This window comes from Halictus rubicundus, unplaced genomic scaffold, assembly GCF_050948215.1.
Source record: "Halictus rubicundus isolate RS-2024b unplaced genomic scaffold, iyHalRubi1_principal scaffold0031, whole genome shotgun sequence".
Taxonomy (NCBI): domain Eukaryota; kingdom Metazoa; phylum Arthropoda; class Insecta; order Hymenoptera; family Halictidae; genus Halictus; species Halictus rubicundus.
The window spans coordinates 1,385,749-1,407,757 of NW_027488572.1; positions in this window are offsets into that span (position 1 = coordinate 1,385,749).

Genomic DNA, 22,009 nt, shown 5'->3' on the forward strand with positions numbered 1-22,009 from the left:
ATAGTAATGAGGATAGGATAGAGTTGAGGATATGATAGGATAGAGGATAGGATAGGATAGAGGACAGGTTAGGATAGAGGATAGGATAGGATAGAGGATAGGATAGGATAGAGGATAGGATAGGATAGAGGATAGGATAGGATAGAGGATAGGATAGGATAGAGGATAGGATAGGATAGAGGATAGGATAGGATAGAGGATAGGATAGGATAGAGGATAGGATAGGATAGAGGATAGGATAGGATAGAGGATAGGATAGAGGATTGGTTAGTATAAAGGATAGGAGAGGATACAGGATAGGATAGGATAGAGGATAGGATAGAGGATAGGATAGGATAGAGGATATGATAGAGGATAGGATAGAGGATTGGATAGGATAGAGGATATTATAGGATAGAGGATATGATACGATAGCGGATAGGATATAATGGAGTATAGGATAGTAATGAGGATAGGATAGCGTTGAGGATAGGATACGATAGAGGATAGGATAGGATAGAGGATAGGTTAGGATAGAGGATAGGATAGGATAGAGGATAGGATAGGATAGAGGATAGGATAGAGGATAGGATAGGATAGAGGATAGGATAGGATAGAGGATAGGATAGGATAGAGGATAGGATAGAGGATAGGATAGGATAGAGGATAGGATAGGATAGAGGATAGGATAGAGGATAGGATAGAGGATTGGATAGGATAGAGGATATTATAGGATAGAGGATATGATGGGATAGCGGATAGGAATGAGGATAGGATATCGTTGAGGATAGGATAGGATAGAGGATAGGATAGGATAGAGGGTAGGTTAGGATAGAGGATATGATAGCATAGAGGATAGGATAGGAAAGAGGATAGGATAGGATAGAGGATAGGTTAGGATAGAGGATTGGATAGTATAAAAGATAGGTGAGAATAGAGAATAGGATAGCATTGTGGATAGGATAGGATAGTGGATAGGATAGGATAGAGCAGACGATAGAGGATAGGATAGGATAGAGCAGACGATAGAGGATACGATAGGATAGAGGATAGGGTAGGAGATTGGATAGGATAGAGGATAGGATAGGGTAGATGATATTATAGGCAAGAGGATAGGACATGATAGAGGATACGATATTATAGAGGATAGGATAGTATAGAGAATAGGATAGGATAGAGGATAGGTTAGGATAGAGTATAGGATAGGATAGAGGATAGGATAGGATAGAGGATATGATAGGATAGGGGATAGGATAGGATAGAGGATAGGATAGGATAGAGGATAGGATAGGATAGAGGATAGGATAGGATAGAGGATAGGATAGGATAGAGGATAGGATGGGATAGGATAGAGGATAGGATAGGATAGAGGATAGGATAGGATAGAGGATAGGATAGGATAGAGGATAGCATAGGATAGAGGATAGGATATGATAGGATAGAGGATAGGATAGGATAGAGGATAGGATAGGATAGAGGATAGGATAGGATAGAGGATAGGATGGGATAGGATAGAGGATAGGATAGGATAGAGGATAGGATAGGATAGAGGATAGGATAGGATAGAGGATAGGATAGGATAGAGGATAGGATAGGATAGAGGATAGGATAGGATAGAGGATATGATAGGATAGAGGATAGGATAGGATAGATAATAGGATAGGATAGAGGATAGGATAGGATAGAGGATAGGATGGGATAGGATAGAGGATAGGATAGGATAGAGGATAGGATAGGATAGAGGATAGGATAGGATAGATAATAGGATAGGATAGAGGATAGGATAGGATAGAGGATAGGATGGGATAGGATAGAGGATAGGATAGGATAGAGGATAGGATAGGATAGAGGATAGGATAGGATAGAGGATAGGATAGGATAGAGGATAGGATAGAGGATAGGATAGGATAGAGGATATGATAGAGGATAGGATAGAGGATTGGATAGGATAGAGGATATTATAGGATAGAGGATATGATACGATAGCGGATAGGATATAATGGAGTATAGGATAGTAATGAGGATAGGATAGCGTTGAGGATAGGATAGGATAGAGGATAGGATAGGATAGAGGATAGGATAGTATAGAGAATAGGATAGGATAGAGGATAGGTTAGGATAGAGTATAGGATAGGATAGAGGATAGGATAGGATAGAGGATAGGATAGGATAGAGGATAGGATAGGATAGAGGATAGGATAGGATAGAGGATAGGATAGGATAGAGGATAGGATAGGATAGAGGATAGGATGGGATAGGATAGAGGATAGGATAGGATAGAGGATAGGATAGGATAGAGGATAGGATAGGATAGAGGATAGGATGGGATAGGATAGAGGATAGGATAGGATAGAGGATAGGATAGGATAGAGGATAGGATAGGATAGAGGATAGGATAGGATAGAGGATAGGATATGATAGGATAGAGGATAGGATAGGATAGAGGATAGGATAGGGTAGAGGATAGGATAGGATAGAGGATAGGATAGGATAGAGGATAGGATGGGATAGGATAGAGGATAGGATAGGATAGAGGATAGGATAGGATAGAGGATAGGATGGGATAGGATAGAGGATAGGATAGGATAGAGGTTAGGATAGGATAGAGGATAGGATGGGATAGGATAGAGGATAGGATAGGATAGAGGATAGGATAGGATAGAGGATAGGATAGGATAGAGGATAGGATAGGATAGAGGATAGGATAGGATAGAGGATAGGATAGGATAGAGGATAGGATAGGATAGAGGATAGGATAGGATAGAGGATAGGATAGGATAGAGGATAGGATAGGATAGAGGATAGGATAGGATAGAGGATAGGATAGGATAGAGGATAGGATAGGATAGAGGATAGGATAGGATAGAGGATAGGATAGGATAGGATAGAGGATAGGATAGAGGATTGGTTAGTATAAAGGATAGGAGAGGATAGAGGATAGGATAGGATAGAGGATAGGATAGAGGATAGGATAGGATAGAGGATATGATAGAGGATAGGATAGAGGATTGGATAGGATAGAGGATATTATAGGATAGAGGATATGATACGATAGCCTATAGGATATAATGGAGTATAGGATAGTAATGAGGATAGGATAGCGTTGAGGATAGGATAGGATAGAGGATAGGATAGGATAGAGGATAGGTTAGGATAGAGGATAGGATAGGATAGAGGATAGGATAGGATAGAGGATAGGATAGGATAGAGGATAGGATAGGATAGAGGATAGGATAGGATAGAGGATAGGATAGGATAGAGGATAGGATAGAGGATAGGATAGAGGATAGGATAGGATAGAGGATAGGATAGGATAGAGGATAGGATAGGATAGAGGATAGGATAGGATAGAGGATAGGATAGGATAGAGGATAGGATAGGATAGAGGATAGGATAGGATAGAGGATAGGATAGAGGATTGGATAGGATAGAGGATATTATAGGATAGAGGATATGATGGGATAGCGGATAGGATATAATGGAGTATAGGATAGGAATGAGGATAGGATAGCGTTGAGGATAGGATAGGATAGAGGATAGGATAGGATAGAGGATAGGATAGGATAGAGGATAGGATAGGATAGAGGATAGGATAGGATAGAGGATGGGATAGGATAGAGGATAGGATAGGATAGAGGATAGGATAGGATAGAGGATAGGATAGGATAGAGGATAGGATAGGATAGAGGATAGGATAGGATAGAGGATAGGATAGGATAGAGGATAGGATAGGATAGGATAGAGGATAGGATAGAGGATTGGTTAGTATAAAGGATAGGAGAGGATAGAGGATAGGATAGGATAGAGGATAGGATAGAGGATATGATAAAGGATAGGATAGAGGATTGGATAGGATAGAGGATATTATAGGATAGAGGATATGATACGATAGCGGATAGGATATAATGGAGTATAGGATAGTAATGAGGATAGGATAGCGTTGAGGATAGGATAGGATAGAGGATAGGATAGGATAGAGGATAGGTTAGGATAGAGGATAGGATAGGATAGAGGATAGGATAGGATAGAGGATAGGATAGGATAGAGGATAGGATAGGATAGAGGATAGGATAGGATAGAGGATAGGATAGAGGATGGGATAGCGGATAGGATATAATGGAGTATAGGATAGGAATGAGGATAGGATAGCGTTGAGGATAGGATAGGATAGAGGATAGGATAGGATAGAGGATAGGATAGGATAGAGGATAGGATAGGATAGAGGATAGGATAGGATAGAGGATAGGATAGGATAGAGGATAGGATAGGATAGAGGATAGGATAGGATAGAGGATAGGATAGGATAGAGGATAGGATAGGATAGAGGATAGGATAGGATAGAGGATAGGATAGGATAGAGGATAGGATAGGATAGAGGATAGGATAGGATAGAGGATAGGATAGGATAGAGGATAGGATAGGATAGAGGATAGGATAGAGGATTGGTTAGTATAAAGGATAGGAGAGGATAGAGGATAGGATAGGATAGAGGATAGGATAGAGGATAGGATAGGATAGAGGATATGATAGAGGATAGTATAGAGGATTGGATAGGATAGAGGATATTATAGGATAGAGGATATGATACGATAGCGGATAGGATATAATGGAGTATAGGATAGTAATGAGTATAGGATACGATAGAGGATAGGATAGGATAGAGGATAGGTTAGGATAGAGGATAGGATAGGATAGAGGATAGGATAGGATAGAGGATAGGATAGAGGATAGGATAGGATAGAGGATAGGATAGGATAGAGGATAGGATAGGATAGAGGATAGGATAGAGGATAGGATAGGATAGAGGATAGGATAGGATAGAGGATAGGATAGAGGATAGGATAGAGGATTGGATAGGATAGAGGATATTATAGGATAGAGGATATGATGGGATAGCGGATAGGAATGAGGATAGGATATCGTTGAGGATAGGATAGGATAGAGGATAGGATAGGATAGAGGGTAGGTTAGGATAGAGGATATGATAGGATAGAGGATAGGATAGGAAAGAGGATAGGATAGGATAGAGGATAGGTTAGGATAGAGGATTGGATAGTATAAAAGATAGGTGAGAATAGAGAATAGGATAGCATTGTGGATAGGATAGGATAGTGGATAGGATAGGATAGAGCAGACGATAGAGGATAGGATAGGATAGAGCAGACGATAGAGGATACGATAGGATAGAGGATAGGGTAGGAGATTGGATAGGATAGAGGATAGGATAGGGTAGATGATATTATAGGCAAGAGGATAGGATATGATAGAGGATACGATATTATAGAGGATAGGATAGTATAGAGAATAGGATAGGATAGAGGATAGGTTAGGATAGAGTATAGGATAGGATAGAGGATTGGATAGGATAGAGGATATGATAGGATAGGGGATAGGATAGGATAGAGGATAGGATAGGATAGAGGATAGGATAGGATAGAGGATAGGATAGGATAGAGGATAGGATAGGATAGAGGATAGGATAGGATAGAGGATAGGATGGGATAGGATAGAGGATAGGATAGGATAGAGGATAGGATAGGATAGAGGATAGGATAGGATAGAGGATAGGATAGGATAGAGGGTAGGATATGATAGGATAGAGGATAGGATAGGATAGAGGATAGGATAGGATAGAGCATAGGATAGGATAGAGGATAGGATAGAGGATAGGATAGGATAGAGGATAGGATAGGATAGAGGATAGGATAGGATAGAGGATAGGATAGGATAGAGGATAGGATAGGATAGAGGATAGGATAGGATAGAGGATATGATAGGATAGAGGATAGGATAGGATAGATAATAGGATAGGATAGAGGATAGGATAGGATAGAGGATAGGATGGGATAGGATAGAGGATAGGATAGGATAGAGGATAGGATAGGATAGAGGATAGGATAGGATAGATAATAGTATAGGATAGAGGATAGGATAGGATAGAGGATAGGATGGGATAGGATAGAGGATAGGATAGGATAGAGGATAGGATAGGATAGAGGATAGGATAGGATAGAGGATAGGATAGGATAGAGGATAGGATAGGATAGAGGATAGGATAGGATAGAGGATAGGATAGGATAGGATAGAGGATAGGATAGAGGATTGGTTAGTATAAAGGATAGGAGAGGATAGAGGATAGGATAGGATAGAGGATAGGATAGAGGATATGATAAAGGATAGGATAGAGGATTGGATAGGATAGAGGATATTATAGGATAGAGGATATGATACGATAGCGGATAGGATATAATGGAGTATAGGATAGTAATGAGGATAGGATAGCGTTGAGGATAGGATAGGATAGAGGATAGGATAGGATAGAGGATAGGTTAGGATAGAGGATAGGATAGGATAGAGGATAGGATAGGATAGAGGATAGGATAGGATAGAGGATAGGATAGGATAGAGGATAGGATAGGATAGAGGATAGGATAGAGGATGGGATAGCGGATAGGATATAATGGAGTATAGGATAGGAATGAGGATAGGATAGCGTTGAGGATAGGATAGGATAGAGGATAGGATAGGATAGAGGATAGGATAGGATAGAGGATAGGATAGGATAGAGGATAGGATAGGATAGAGGATAGGATAGGATAGAGGATAGGATAGGATAGAGGATAGGATAGGATAGAGGATAGGATAGGATAGAGGATAGGATAGGATAGAGGATAGGATAGGATAGAGGATAGGATAGGATAGAGGATAGGATAGGATAGAGGATATGATAGGATAGAGGATAGGATAGGATAGATAATAGGATAGGATAGAGGATAGGATAGGATAGAGGATAGGATGGGATAGGATAGAGGATAGGATAGGATAGAGGATAGGATAGGATAGAGGATAGGATAGGATAGATAATAGTATAGGATAGAGGATAGGATAGGATAGAGGATAGGATGGGATAGGATAGAGGATAGGATAGGATAGAGGATAGGATAGGATAGAGGATAGGATAGGATAGAGGATAGGATAGGATAGAGGATAGGATAGGATAGAGGATAGGATAGGATAGGATAGAGGATAGGATAGGATAGAGGGTAGGTTAGGATAGAGGATATGATAGGATAGAGGATAGGATAGGAAAGAGGATAGGATAGGATAGAGGATAGGTTAGGATAGAGGATTGGATAGTATAAAAGATAGGTGAGAATAGAGAATAGGATAGCATTGTGGATAGGATAGGATAGTGGATAGGATAGGATAGAGCAGACGATAGAGGATAGGATAGGATAGAGCAGACGATAGAGGATACGATAGGATAGAGGATAGGGTAGGAGATTGGATAGGATAGAGGATAGGATAGGGTAGATGATATTATAGGCAAGAGGATAGGATATGATAGAGGATACGATATTATAGAGGATAGGATAGTATAGAGAATAGGATAGGATAGAGGATAGGTTAGGATAGAGTATAGGATAGGATAGAGGATAGGATAGGATAGAGGATATGATAGGATAGGGGATAGGATAGGATAGAGGATAGGATAGGATAGAGGATAGGATAGGATAGAGGATAGGATAGGATAGAGGATAGGATAGGATAGAGGATAGGATGGGATAGGATAGAGGATAGGATAGGATAGAGGATAGGATAGGATAGAGGATAGGATAGGATAGAGGATAGGATAGGATAGAGGGTAGGATATGATAGGATAGAGGATAGGATAGGATAGAGGATAGGATAGGATAGAGGATAGGATAGGATAGAGGATAGGATGGGATAGGATAGAGGATAGGATAGGATAGAGGATAGGATAGGATAGAGGATAGGATAGGATAGAGGATAGGATAGGATAGAGGATAGGATAGGATAGAGGATAGGATAGGATAGAGGATAGGATAGGATAGAGGATATGATAGGATTGAGGATAGGATAGGATAGATAATAGGATAGGATAGAGGATAGGATAGGATAGAGGATAGGATGGGATAGGATAGAGGATAGGATAGGATAGAGGATAGGATAGGATAGAGGATAGGATAGGATAGATAATAGTATAGGATAGAGGATAGGATAGGATAGAGGATAGGATGGGATAGGATAGAGGATAGGATAGGATAGAGGATAGGATAGGATAGAGGATAGGATAGGATAGAGGATAGGATAGGATAGAGGATAGGATAGGATAGAGGATAGGATAGGATAGAGGATAGGATAGGATAGGATAGAGGATAGGATAGAGGATTGGTTAGTATAAAGGATAGGAGAGGATAGAGGATAGGATAGGATAGAGGATAGGATAGAGGATATGATAAAGGATAGGATAGAGGATTGGATAGGATAGAGGATATTATAGGATAGAGGATATGATACGATAGCGGATAGGATATAATGGAGTATAGGATAGTAATGAGGATAGGATAGCGTTGAGGATAGGATAGGATAGAGGATAGGATAGGATAGAGGATAGGTTAGGATAGAGGATAGGATAGGATAGAGGATAGGATAGGATAGAGGATAGGATAGGATAGAGGATAGGATAGGATAGAGGATAGGATAGGATAGAGGATAGGATAGAGGATGGGATAGCGGATAGGATATAATGGAGTATAGGATAGGAATGAGGATAGGATAGCGTTGAGGATAGGATAGGATAGAGGATAGGATAGGATAGAGGATAGGATAGGATAGAGGATAGGATAGGATAGAGGATAGGATAGGATAGAGGATAGGATAGGATAGAGGATAGGATAGGATAGAGGATAGGATAGGATAGAGGATAGGATAGGATAGAGGATAGGATAGGATAGAGGATAGGATAGGATAGAGGATAGGATAGGATAGAGGATAGGATAGGATAGAGGATATGATAGGATAGAGGATAGGATAGGATAGATAATAGGATAGGATAGAGGATAGGATAGAATAGAGGATAGGATGGGATAGGATAGAGGATAGGATAGGATAGAGGATAGGATAGGATAGAGGCTAGGATAGGATAGATAATAGTATAGGATAGAGGATAGGATAGGATAGAGGATAGGATGGGATAGGATAGAGGATAGGATAGGATAGAGGATAGGATAGGATAGAGGATAGGATAGGATAGAGGATAGGATAGGATAGAGGATAGGATAGGATAGAGGATAGGATAGGATAGGATAGAGGATAGGATAGAGGATTGGTTAGTATAAAGGATAGGAGAGGATAGAGGATAGGATAGGATAGAGGATAGGATAGAGGATATGATAAAGGATAGGATAGAGGATTGGATAGGATAGAGGATATTATAGGATAGAGGATATGATACGATAGCGGATAGGATATAATGGAGTATAGGATAGTAATGAGGATAGGATAGCGTTGAGGATAGGATAGGATAGAGGATAGGATAGGATAGAGGATAGGTTAGGATAGAGGATAGGATAGGATAGAGGATAGGATAGGATAGAGGATAGGATAGGATAGAGGATAGGATAGGATAGAGGATAGGATAGGATAGAGGATAGGATAGAGGATGGGATAGCGGATAGGATATAATGGAGTATAGGATAGGAATGAGGATAGGATAGCGTTGAGGATAGGATAGGATAGAGGATAGGATAGGATAGAGGATAGGATAGGATAGAGGATAGGATAGGATAGAGGATAGGATAGGATAGAGGATAGGATAGGATAGAGGATAGGATAGGATAGAGGATAGGATAGGATAGAGGATAGGATAGGATAGAGGATAGGATAGGATAGAGGATAGGATAGGATAGAGGATAGGATAGGATAGAGGATAGGATAGGATAGAGGATAGGATAGAGGATAGGTTAGGATAGAGGATAGGATAGGATAGAGGATAGGATAGGATAGAGGATAGGATAGAGGATAGGATAGGATAGAGGATAGGATAGGATAGAGGATAGGATAGGATAGAGGATAGGATAGGATAGAGGATAGGATAGGATAGAGGATAGGATAGAGGATAGGATAGAGGATTGGATAGGATAGAGGATATTATAGGATAGAGGATATGATGGGATAGCGGATAGGAATGAGGATAGGATATCGTTGAGGATAGGATAGGATAGAGGATAGGATAGGATAGAGGGTAGGTTAGGATAGAGGATATGATAGGATAGAGGATAGGATAGGAAAGAGGATAGGATAGGATAGAGGATAGGTTAGGATAGAGGATTGGATAGTATAAAAGATAGGTGAGAATAGAGAATAGGATAGCATTGTGGATAGGATAGGATAGTGGATAGGATAGGATAGAGCAGACGATAGAGGATAGGATAGGATAGAGCAGACGATAGAGGATACGATAGGATAGAGGATAGGGTAGGAGATTGGATAGGATAGAGGATAGGATAGGGTAGATGATATTATAGGCAAGAGGATAGGATATGATAGAGGATACGATATTATAGAGGATAGGATAGTATAGAGAATAGGATAGGATAGAGGATAGGTTAGGATAGAGTATAGGATAGGATAGAGGATAGGATAGGATAGAGGATATGATAGGATAGGGGATAGGATAGGATAGAGGATAGGATAGGATAGAGGATAGGATAGGATAGAGGATAGGATAGGATAGAGGATAGGATAGGATAGAGGATAGGATGGGATAGGATAGAGGATAGGATAGGATAGAGGATAGGATAGGATAGAGGATAGGATAGGATAGAGGATAGGATAGGATAGAGGATAGGATATGATAGGATAGAGGATAGGATAGGATAGAGGATAGGATAGGATAGAGGATAGGATAGGATAGAGGATAGGATGGGATAGGATAGAGGATAGGATAGGATAGAGGATAGGATAGGATAGAGGATAGGATAGGATAGAGGATAGGATAGGATAGAGGATAGGATAGGATAGAGGATAGGATAGGATAGAGGATATGATAGGATAGAGGATAGGATAGGATAGATAATAGGATAGGATAGAGGATAGGATAGGATAGAGGATAGGATGGGATAGGATAGAGGATAGGATAGGATAGAGGATAGGATAGGATAGAGGATAGGATAGGATAGATAATAGGATAGGATAGAGGATAGGATAGGATAGAGGATAGGATGGGATAGGATAGAGGATAGGATAGCGTTGAGGATAGGATAGGATAGAGGATAGGATAGGATAGAGGATAGGATAGTATAGAGAATAGGATAGGATAGAGGATAGGTTAGGATAGAGTATAGGATAGGATAGAGGATAGGATAGGATAGAGGATAGGATAGGATAGAGGATAGGATAGGATAGAGGATAGGATAGGATAGAGGATAGGATAGGATAGAGGATAGGATAGGATAGAGGATAGGATGGGATAGGATAGAGGATAGGATAGGATAGAGGATAGGATAGGATAGAGGATAGGATAGGATAGAGGATAGGATGGGATAGGATAGAGGATAGGATAGGATAGAGGATAGGATAGGATAGAGGATAGGATAGGATAGAGGATAGGATAGGATAGAGGATAGGATATGATAGGATAGAGGATAGGATAGGATAGAGGATAGGATAGGATAGAGGATAGGATAGGATAGAGGATAGGATAGGATAGAGGATAGGATGGGATAGGATAGAGGATAGGATAGGATAGAGGATAGGATAGGATAGAGGATAGGATGGGATAGGATAGAGGATAGGATAGGATAGAGGTTAGGATAGGATAGAGGATAGGATGGGATAGGATAGAGGATAGGATAGGATAGAGGATAGGATAGGATAGAGGATAGGATAGGATAGAGGATAGGATAGGATAGAGGATAGGATAGAGGATAGGATAGGATAGAGGATATGATAGAGGATAGGATAGAGGATTGGATAGGATATAGGATATTATAGGATAGAGGATATGATACGATAGCGGATAGGATATAATGGAGTATAGGATAGTAATGAGGATATGATAGCGTTGAGGATAGGATAGGATAGAGGATAGGATAGGATAGAGGATAGGTTAGGATAGAGGATAGGATAGGATAGAGGATAGGATAGGATAGAGGATAGGATAGGATAGAGGATAGGATAGGATAGAGGATAGGATAGGATAGAGGATAGGATAGGATAGAGGATAGGATAGAGGATAGGATTGGATAGAGGATATTATAGGATAGAGGATATGATGGGATAGCGGATAGGATATAATGGAGTATAGGATAGGAATGAGGATAGGATAGCGTTGAGGATAGGATAGGATAGAGGATAGGATAGGATAGAGGATAGGATAGGATAGAGGATAGGATAGGATAGTGGATAGGATAGGATAGAGGATAGGATAGGATAGAGGATAGGATAGGATAGAGGATAGGATAGGATAGAGGATAGGATAGGATAGAGGATAGGATAGGATAGAGGATAGGATAGGATAGAGGATAGGATAGGATAGAGGATAGGATAGGATAGAGGATAGGATAGGATAGAGGATAGGATAGGATAGAGGATAGGATAGGATAGAGGATAGGATAGGATAGAGGATAGGATAGGATAGGATAGAGGATAGGATAGAGGATTGGTTAGTATAAAGGATAGGAGAGGATAGAGGATAGGATAGGATAGAGGATAGGATAGAGGATAGGATAGGATAGAGGATATGATAGAGGATAGGATAGAGGATTGGATAGGATAGAGGATATTATAGGATAGAGGATATGATACGATAGCCTATAGGATATAATGGAGTATAGGATAGTAATGAGGATAGGATAGCGTTGAGGATAGGATAGGATAGAGGATAGGATAGGATAGAGGATAGGTTAGGATAGAGGATAGGATAGGATAGAGGATAGGATAGGATAGAGGATAGGATAGGATAGAGGATAGGATAGGATAGAGGATAGGATAGGATAGAGGATAGGATAGGATAGAGGATAGGATAGGATAGAGGATAGGATATGATAGGATAGAGGATAGGATAGGATAGAGGATAGGATATGATAGGATAGAGGATAGGATAGGATAGAGGATAGGATAGGATAGAGGATAGGATAGGATAGAGGATAGGATGGGATAGGATAGAGGATAGGATAGGATAGAGGATATGATACGATAGAGGATAGGATAGGATAGAGGATAGGATAGGATAGAGGATAGGATAGGATAGAGGATAGGATAGGATAGAGGATAGGATAGGATAGAGGATAGGATAGGATAGAGGATAGGATAGGATAGAGGATAGGATAGGATAGGATAGAGGATAGGATAGAGGATTGGTTAGTATAAAGGATAGGACAGGATAGAGGATAGGATAGGATAGAGGATAGGATAGAGGATAGGATAGGATAGAGGATATGATAGAGGATAGGATAGAGGATTGGATAGGATAGAGGATATTATAGGATAGAGGATATGATAATAGAGGATATGATACGATAGCCTATAGGATATAATGGAGTATAGGATAGTAATGAGGATAGGATAGCGTTGAGGATAGGATAGGATAGAGGATAGGTTAGGATAGAGGATAGGATAGGATAGAGGATAGGATAGGATAGAGGATAGGATAGGATAGAGGATAGGATAGGATAGAGGATAGGATAGGATAGAGGATAGGATAGGATAGAGGATAGGATAGGATAGAGGATAGGATATGATAGGATAGAGGATAGGATAGGATAGAGGATATGATAGAGGATAGGATAGAGGATTGGATAGGATAGAGGATATTATAGGATAGAGGATATGATACGATAGCCTATAGGATATAATGGAGTATAGGATAGTAATGAGGATAGGATAGCGTTGAGGATAGGATAGGATAGAGGATAGGATAGGATAGAGGATAGGTTAGGATACAGGATAGGATAGGATAGAGGATAGGATAGGATAGAGGATAGGATAGGATAGAGGATAGGATAGGATAGAGGATAGGATAGGATAGAGGATAGGATAGGATAGAGGATAGGATAGGATAGAGGATAGGATATGATAGGATAGAGGATAGGATAGGATAGAGGATAGGATAGGATAGAGGATAGGATAGGATAGAGGATAGGATGGGATAGGATAGAGGATAGGATAGGATAGAGGATATGATACGATAGAGGATAGGATAGGATAGAGGATAGGATAGGATAGAGGATAGGATAGGATAGAGGATAGGATAGGATAGAGGATAGGATAGAGGATGGGATAGCGGATAGGATATAATGGAGTATAGGATAGGAATGAGGATAGGATAGCGTTGAGGATAGGATAGGATAGAGGATAGGATAGGATAGAGGATAGGATAGGATAGAGGATAGGATAGGATAGAGGATAGGATAGGATAGAGGATAGGATAGGATAGAGGATAGGATAGGATAGAGGATAGGATAGGATAGAGGATAGGATAGGATAGAGGATAGGATAGGATAGAGGATAGGATAGGATAGAGGATAGGATAGGATAGAGGATAGGATAGGATAGAGGATTGGATAGGATAGAGGATAGGATAGGATAGGATAGAGGATAGGATAGAGGATTGGTTAGTATAAAGGATAGGAGAGGATAGAGGATAGGATAGGATAGAGGATAGGATAGAGGATAGGATAGGATAGAGGATATGATAGAGGATAGGATAGAGGATTGGATAGGATAGAGGATATTATAGGATAGAGGATATGATACGATAGCCTATAGGATATAATGGAGTATAGGATAGTAATGAGGATAGGATAGCGTTGAGGATAGGATAGGATAGAGGATAGGATAGGATAGAGGATAGGTTAGGATAGAGGATAGGATAGGATAGAGGATAGGATAGGATAGAGGATAGGATAGGATAGAGGATAGGATAGGATAGAGGATAGGATAGGATAGAGGATAGGATAGGATAGAGGATAGGATAGGATAGAGGATAGGATAGAGGATTGGATAGGATAGAGGATATTATAGGATAGAGGATATGATGGGATAGCGGATAGGATATAATGGAGTATAGGATAGGAATGAGGATAGGATAGCGTTGAGGATAGGATAGGATAGAGGATAGGATAGGATAGAGGATAGGATAGGATAGAGGATAGGATAGGATAGAGGATAGGATAGGATAGAGGATAGGATAGGATAGAGGATAGGATAGGATAGAGGATAGGATAGGATAGAGGATAGGATAGGATAGAGGATAGGATAGGATAGAGGATAGGATAGGATAGAGGATAGGATAGGATAGGATAGAGGATAGGATAGAGGATTGGTTAGTATAAAGGATAGGAGAGGATAGAGGATAGGATAGGATAGAGGATAGGATAGAGGATATGATAAAGGATAGGATAGAGGATTGGATAGGATAGAGGATATTATAGGATAGAGGATATGATACGATAGCGGATAGGATATAATGGAGTATAGGATAGTAATGAGGATAGGATAGCGTTGAGGATAGGATAGGATAGAGGATAGGATAGGATAGAGGATAGGTTAGGATAGAGGATAGGATAGGATAGAGGATAGGATAGGATAGAGGATAGGATAGGATAGAGGATAGGATAGGATAGAGGATAGGATAGGATAGAGGATAGGATAGGATAGGATAGAGGATAGGATAGAGGATTGGTTAGTATAAAGGATAGGAGAGGATAGAGGATAGGATAGGATAGAGGATAGGATAGAGGATAGGATAGGATAGAGGATATGATAGAGGATAGGATAGAGGATTGGATAGGATAGAGGATATTATAGGATAGAGGATATGATACGATAGCCTATAGGATATAATGGAGTATAGGATAGTAATGACGATAGGATAGCGTTGAGGATAGGATAGGATAGAGGATAGGATAGGATAGAGGATAGGTTGGGATAGAGGATAGGATAGGATAGAGGATAGGATAGGATAGAGGATAGGATAGGATAGAGGATAGGATAGGATAGAGGATAGGATAGGATAGAGGATAGGATAGGATAGAGGATAGGATAGAGGATAGGATAGAGGATAGGATAGGATAGAGGATAGGATAGGATAGAGGATAGGATAGGATAGAGGATAGGATAGGATAGAGGATAGGATAGGATAGAGGATAGGATAGGATAGAGGATAGGATAGAGGATTGGATAGGATACAGGATATTATAGGATAGAGGATATGATGGGATAGCGGATAGGATATAATGGAGTATAGGATAGGAATGAGGATAGGATAGCGTTGAGGATAGGATAGGATAGAGGATAGGATGGGATAGGATAGAGGATAGGATAGGATAGAGGATAGGATAGGATAGAGGATAGGATAGGATAGAGGATAGGATAGGATAGAGGATAGGATAGGATAGAGGATAGGATAGGATAGAGGATAGGATATGATAGGATAGAGGATAGGATAGGATAGAGGATAGGATAGGGTAGAGGATAGGATAGGATAGAGGATAGGATAGGATAGAGGATAGGATGGGATAGGATAGAGGATAGGATAGGATAGAGGATAGGAAAGGATAGAGGATAGGATGGGATAGGATAGAGGATAGGATAGGATAGAGGTTAGGATAGGATAGAGGATAGGATGGGATAGGATAGAGGATAGGATAGGATAGAGGATAGGATAGGATAGAGGATAGGATAGGATAGAGGATAGGATAGGATAGAGGATAGGATAGAGGATAGGATAGGATAGAGGATATGATAGAGGATAGGATAGAGGATTGGATAGGATATAGGATATTATAGGATAGAGGATATGATACGATAGCGGATAGGATATAATGGAGTATAGGATAGTAATGAGGATAGGATAGCGTTGAGGATAGGATAGGATAGAGGATAGGATAGGATAGAGGATAGGTTAGGATAGAGGATAGGATAGGATAGAGGATAGGATAGGATAGAGGATAGGATAGGATAGAGGATAGGATAGGATAGAGGATAGGATAGGATAGAGGATAGGATAGGATAGAGGATAGGATAGAGGATAGGATTGGATAGAGGATATTATAGGATAGAGGATATGATGGGATAGCGGATAGGATATAATGGAGTATATGATAGGAATGAGGATAGGATAGCGTTGAGGATAGGATAGGATAGAGGATAGGATAGGATAGAGGATAGGATAGGATAGAGGATAGGATAGGATAGAGGATAGGATAGGATAGAGGATAGGATAGGATAGAGGATAGGATAGGATAGAGGATATGATAGGATAGAGGATAGGATAGGATAGAGGATAGGATAGGATAGAGGATAGGATAGGATAGAGGATAGGATAGGATAGAGGATAGGATAGGATAGAGGATAGGATAGGATAGAGGATAGGATAGGATAGAGGATAGGATAGGATAGAGGATAGGATAGGATAGGATAGAGGATAGGATAGAGGATTGGTTAGTATAAAGGATAGGAGAGGATAGAGGATAGGATAGGATAGAGGATAGGATAGAGGATAGGATAGGATAGAGGATATGATAGAGGATAGGATAGAGGATTGGATAGGATAGAGGATATTATAGGATAGAGGATATGATACGATAGCCTATAGGATATAATGGAGTATAGGATAGTAATGAGGATAGGATAGCGTTGAGGATAGGATAGGATAGAGGATAGGATAGGATAGAGGATAGGTTAGGATAGAGGATAGGATAGGATAGAGGATAGGATAGGATAGAGGATAGGATAGGATAGAGGATAGGATAGGATAGAGGATAGGATAGGATAGAGGATAGGATAGGATAGAGGATAGGATAGAGGATAGGATAGAGGATAGGATAGGATAGAGGATAGGATAGGATAGAGGATAGGATAGGATAGAGGATAGGATAGGATAGAGGATAGGATAGGATAGAGGATAGGATAGGATAGAGGATAGGATAGAGGATTGGATAGGATAGAGGATATTATAGGATAGAGGATATGATGGGATAGCGGATAGGATATAATGGAGTATAGGATAGGAATGAGGATAGGATAGCGTTGAGGATAGGATAGGATAGAGGATAGGATAGGATAGAGGATAGGATAGGATAGAGGATAGGATAGGATAGAGGATAGGATAGGATAGAGGATAGGATAGGATAGAGGATAGGATAGGATAGAGGATAGGATAGGATAGAGGATAGGATAGGATAGAGGATAGGATAGGATAGAGGATAGGATAGGATAGAGGATAGGATAGGATAGAGGATAGGATAGGATAGAGGATAGGATAGGATAGGATAGAGGATAGGATAGAGGATTGGTTAGTATAAAGGATAGGAGAGGATAGAGGATAGGATAGGATAGAGGATAGGATAGAGGATATGATAAAGGATAGGATAGAGGATTGGATAGGATAGAGGATATTATAGGATAGAGGATATGATACGATAGCGGATAGGATATAATGGAGTATAGGATAGTAATGAGGATAGGATAGCGTTGAGGATAGGATAGGATAGAGGATAGGATAGGATAGAGGATAGGTTAGGATAGAGGATAGGATAGGATAGAGGATAGGATAGGATAGAGGATAGGATAGGATAGAGGATAGGATAGGATAGAGGATAGGATAGGATAGAGGATAGGATAGAGGATGGGATAGCGGATAGGATATAATGGAGTATAGGATAGGAATGAGGATAGGATAGCGTTGAGGATAGGATAGGATAGAGGATAGGATAGGATAGAGGATAGGATAGGATAGAGGATAGGATAGGATAGAGGATAGGATAGGATAGAGGATAGGATAGGATAGAGGATAGGATAGGATAGAGGATAGGATAGGATAGAGGATAGGATAGGATAGAGGATAGGATAGGATAGAGGATAGGATAGGATAGAGGATAGGATAGGATAGAGGATAGGATAGGATAGAGGATAGGATAGGATAGAGGATAGGATAGGATAGAGGATAGGATAGGATAGAGGATAGGATAGGATAGAGGATAGGATAGGATAGAGGATAGGATAGGATAGAGGATAGGATAGGATAGAGGATAGGATAGGATAGAGGATAGGATAGAGGATTGGTTAGTATAAAGGATAGGAGAGGATAGAGGATAGGATAGGATAGAGGATAGGATAGAGGATAGGATAGGATAGAGGATATGATAGAGGATAGGATAGAGGATTGGATAGGATAGAGGATATTATAGGATAGAGGATATGATACGATAGCGGATAGGATATAATGGAGTATAGGATAGTAATGAGGATAGGATAGCGTTGAGGATAGGATACGATAGAGGATAGGATAGGATAGAGGATAGGTTAGGATAGAGGATAGGATAGGATAGAGGATAGGATAGGATAGAGGATAGGATAGAGGATAGGATAGGATAGAGGATAGGATAGGATAGAGGATAGGATAGGATAGAGGATAGGATAGAGGATAGGATAGGATAGAGGATAGGATAGGATAGAGGATAGGATAGAGGATAGGATAGAGGATTGGATAGGATAGAGGATATTATAGGATAGAGGATATGATGGGATAGCGGATAGGAATGAGGATAGGATATCGTTGAGGATAGGATAGGATAGAGGATAGGATAGGATAGAGGGTAGGTTAGGATAGAGGATATGATAGGATAGAGGATAGGATAGGAAAGAGGATAGGATAGGATAGAGGATAGGTTAGGATAGAGGATTGGATAGTATAAAAGATAGGTGAGAATAGAGAATAGGATAGCATTGTGGATAGGATAGGATAGTGGATAGGATAGGATAGAGCAGACGATAGAGGATAGGATAGGATAGAGCAGACGATAGAGGATACGATAGGATAGAGGATAGGGTAGGAGATTGGATAGGATAGAGGATAGGATAGGGTAGATGATATTATAGGCAAGAGGATAGGATATGATAGAGGATACGATATTATAGAGGATAGGATAGTATAGAGAATAGGATAGGATAGAGGATAGGTTAGGATAGAGTATAGGATAGGATAGAGGATAGGATAGGATAGAGGATATGATAGGATAGGGGATAGGATAGGATAGAGGATAGGATAGGATAGAGGATAGGATAGGATAGAGGATAGGATAGGATAGAGGATAGGATAGGATAGAGGATAGGATGGGATAGGATAGAGGATAGGATAGGATAGAGGATAGGATAGGATAGAGGATAGGATAGGATAGAGGATAGGATAGGATAGAGGATAGGATATGATAGGATAGAGGATAGGATAGGATAGAGGATAGGATAGGATAGAGGATAGGATAGGATAGAGGATAGGATGGGATAGGATAGAGGATAGGATAGGATAGAGGATAGGATAGGATAGAGGATAGGATAGGATAGAGGATAGGATAGGATAGAGGATAGGATAGGATAGAGGATAGGATAGGATAGAGGATAGGATAGAGGATAGGATAGGATAGAGGATATGATAGAGGATAGGATAGAGGATTGGATAGGATAGAGGATATTATAGGATAGAGGATATGATACGATAGCGGATAGGATATAATGGAGTATAGGATAGTAATGAGGATAGGATAGCGTTGAGGATAGGATAGGATAGAGGATAGGATAGGATAGAGGATAGGATAGTATAGAGAATAGGATAGGATAGAGGATAGGTTAGGATAGAGTATAGGATAGGATAGAGGATAGGATAGGATAGAGGATAGGATAGGATAGAGGATAGGATAGGATAGAGGATAGGATAGGATAGAGGATAGGATAGGATAGAGGATAGGATAGGATAGAGGATAGGATGGGATAGGATAGAGGATAGGATAGGATAGAGGATAGGATAGGATAGAGGATAGGATAGGATAGAGGATAGGATGGGATAGGATAGAGGATAGGATAGGATAGAGGATAGGATAGGATAGAGGATAGGATAGGATAGAGGATAGGATAGGATAGAGGATAGGATATGATAGGATAGAGGATAGGATAGGATAGAGGATAGGATAGGATAGAGGATAGGATAGGATAGAGGATAGGATAGGATAGAGGATAGGATGGGATAGGATAGAGGATAGGATAGGATAGAGGATAGGATAGGATAGAGGATAGGATGGGATAGGATAGAGGATAGGATAGGATAGAGGTTAGGATAGGATAGAGGATAGGATGGGATAGGATAGAGGATAGGATAGGATAGAGGATAGGATAGGATAGAGGATAGGATAGGATAGAGGATAGGATAGGATAGAGGATAGGATAGAGGATAGGATAGGATAGAGGATATGATAGAGGATAGGATAGAGGATTGGATAGGATATAGGATATTATAGGATAGAGGATATGATACGATAGCGGATAGGATATAATGGAGTATAGGATAGTAATGAGGATAGGATAGCGTTGAGGATAGGATAGGATAGAGGATAGGATAGGATAGAGGATAGGTTAGGATAGAGGATAGGATAGGATAGAGGATAGGATAGGATAGAGGATAGGATAGGATAGAGGATAGGATAGGATAGAGGATAGGATAGGATAGAGGATAGGATAGGATAGAGGATAGGATAGAGGATAGGATTGGATAGAGGATATTATAGGATAGAGGATATGATGGGATAGCGGATAGGATATAATGGAGTATAGGATAGGAATGAGGATAGGATAGCGTTGAGGATAGGATAGGATAGAGGATAGGATAGGATAGAGGATAGGATAGGATAGAGGATAGGATAGGATAGAGGATAGGATAGGATAGAGGATAGGATAGGATAGAGGATAGGATAGGATAGAGGATAGGATAGGATAGAGGATAGGATAGGATAGAGGATAGGATAGGATAGAGGATAGGATAGGATAGAGGATAGGATAGGATAGAGGATAGGATAGGATAGAGGATAGGATAGGATAGGATAGAGGATAGGATAGAGGATTGGTTAGTATAAAGGATAGGAGAGGATAGAGGATAGGATAGGATAGAGGATAGGATAGAGGATAGGATAGGATAGAGGATATGATAGAGGATAGGATAGAGGATTGGATAGGATAGAGGATATTATAGGATAGAGGATATGATACGATAGCCTATAGGATATAATGGAGTATAGGATAGTAATGAGGATAGGATAGCGTTGAGGATAGGATAGAATAGAGGATAGGATAGGATAGAGGATAGGTTAGGATAGAGGATAGGATAGGATAGAGGATAGGATAGGATAGAGGATAGGATAGGATAGAGGATAGGATAGGATAGAGGATAGGATAG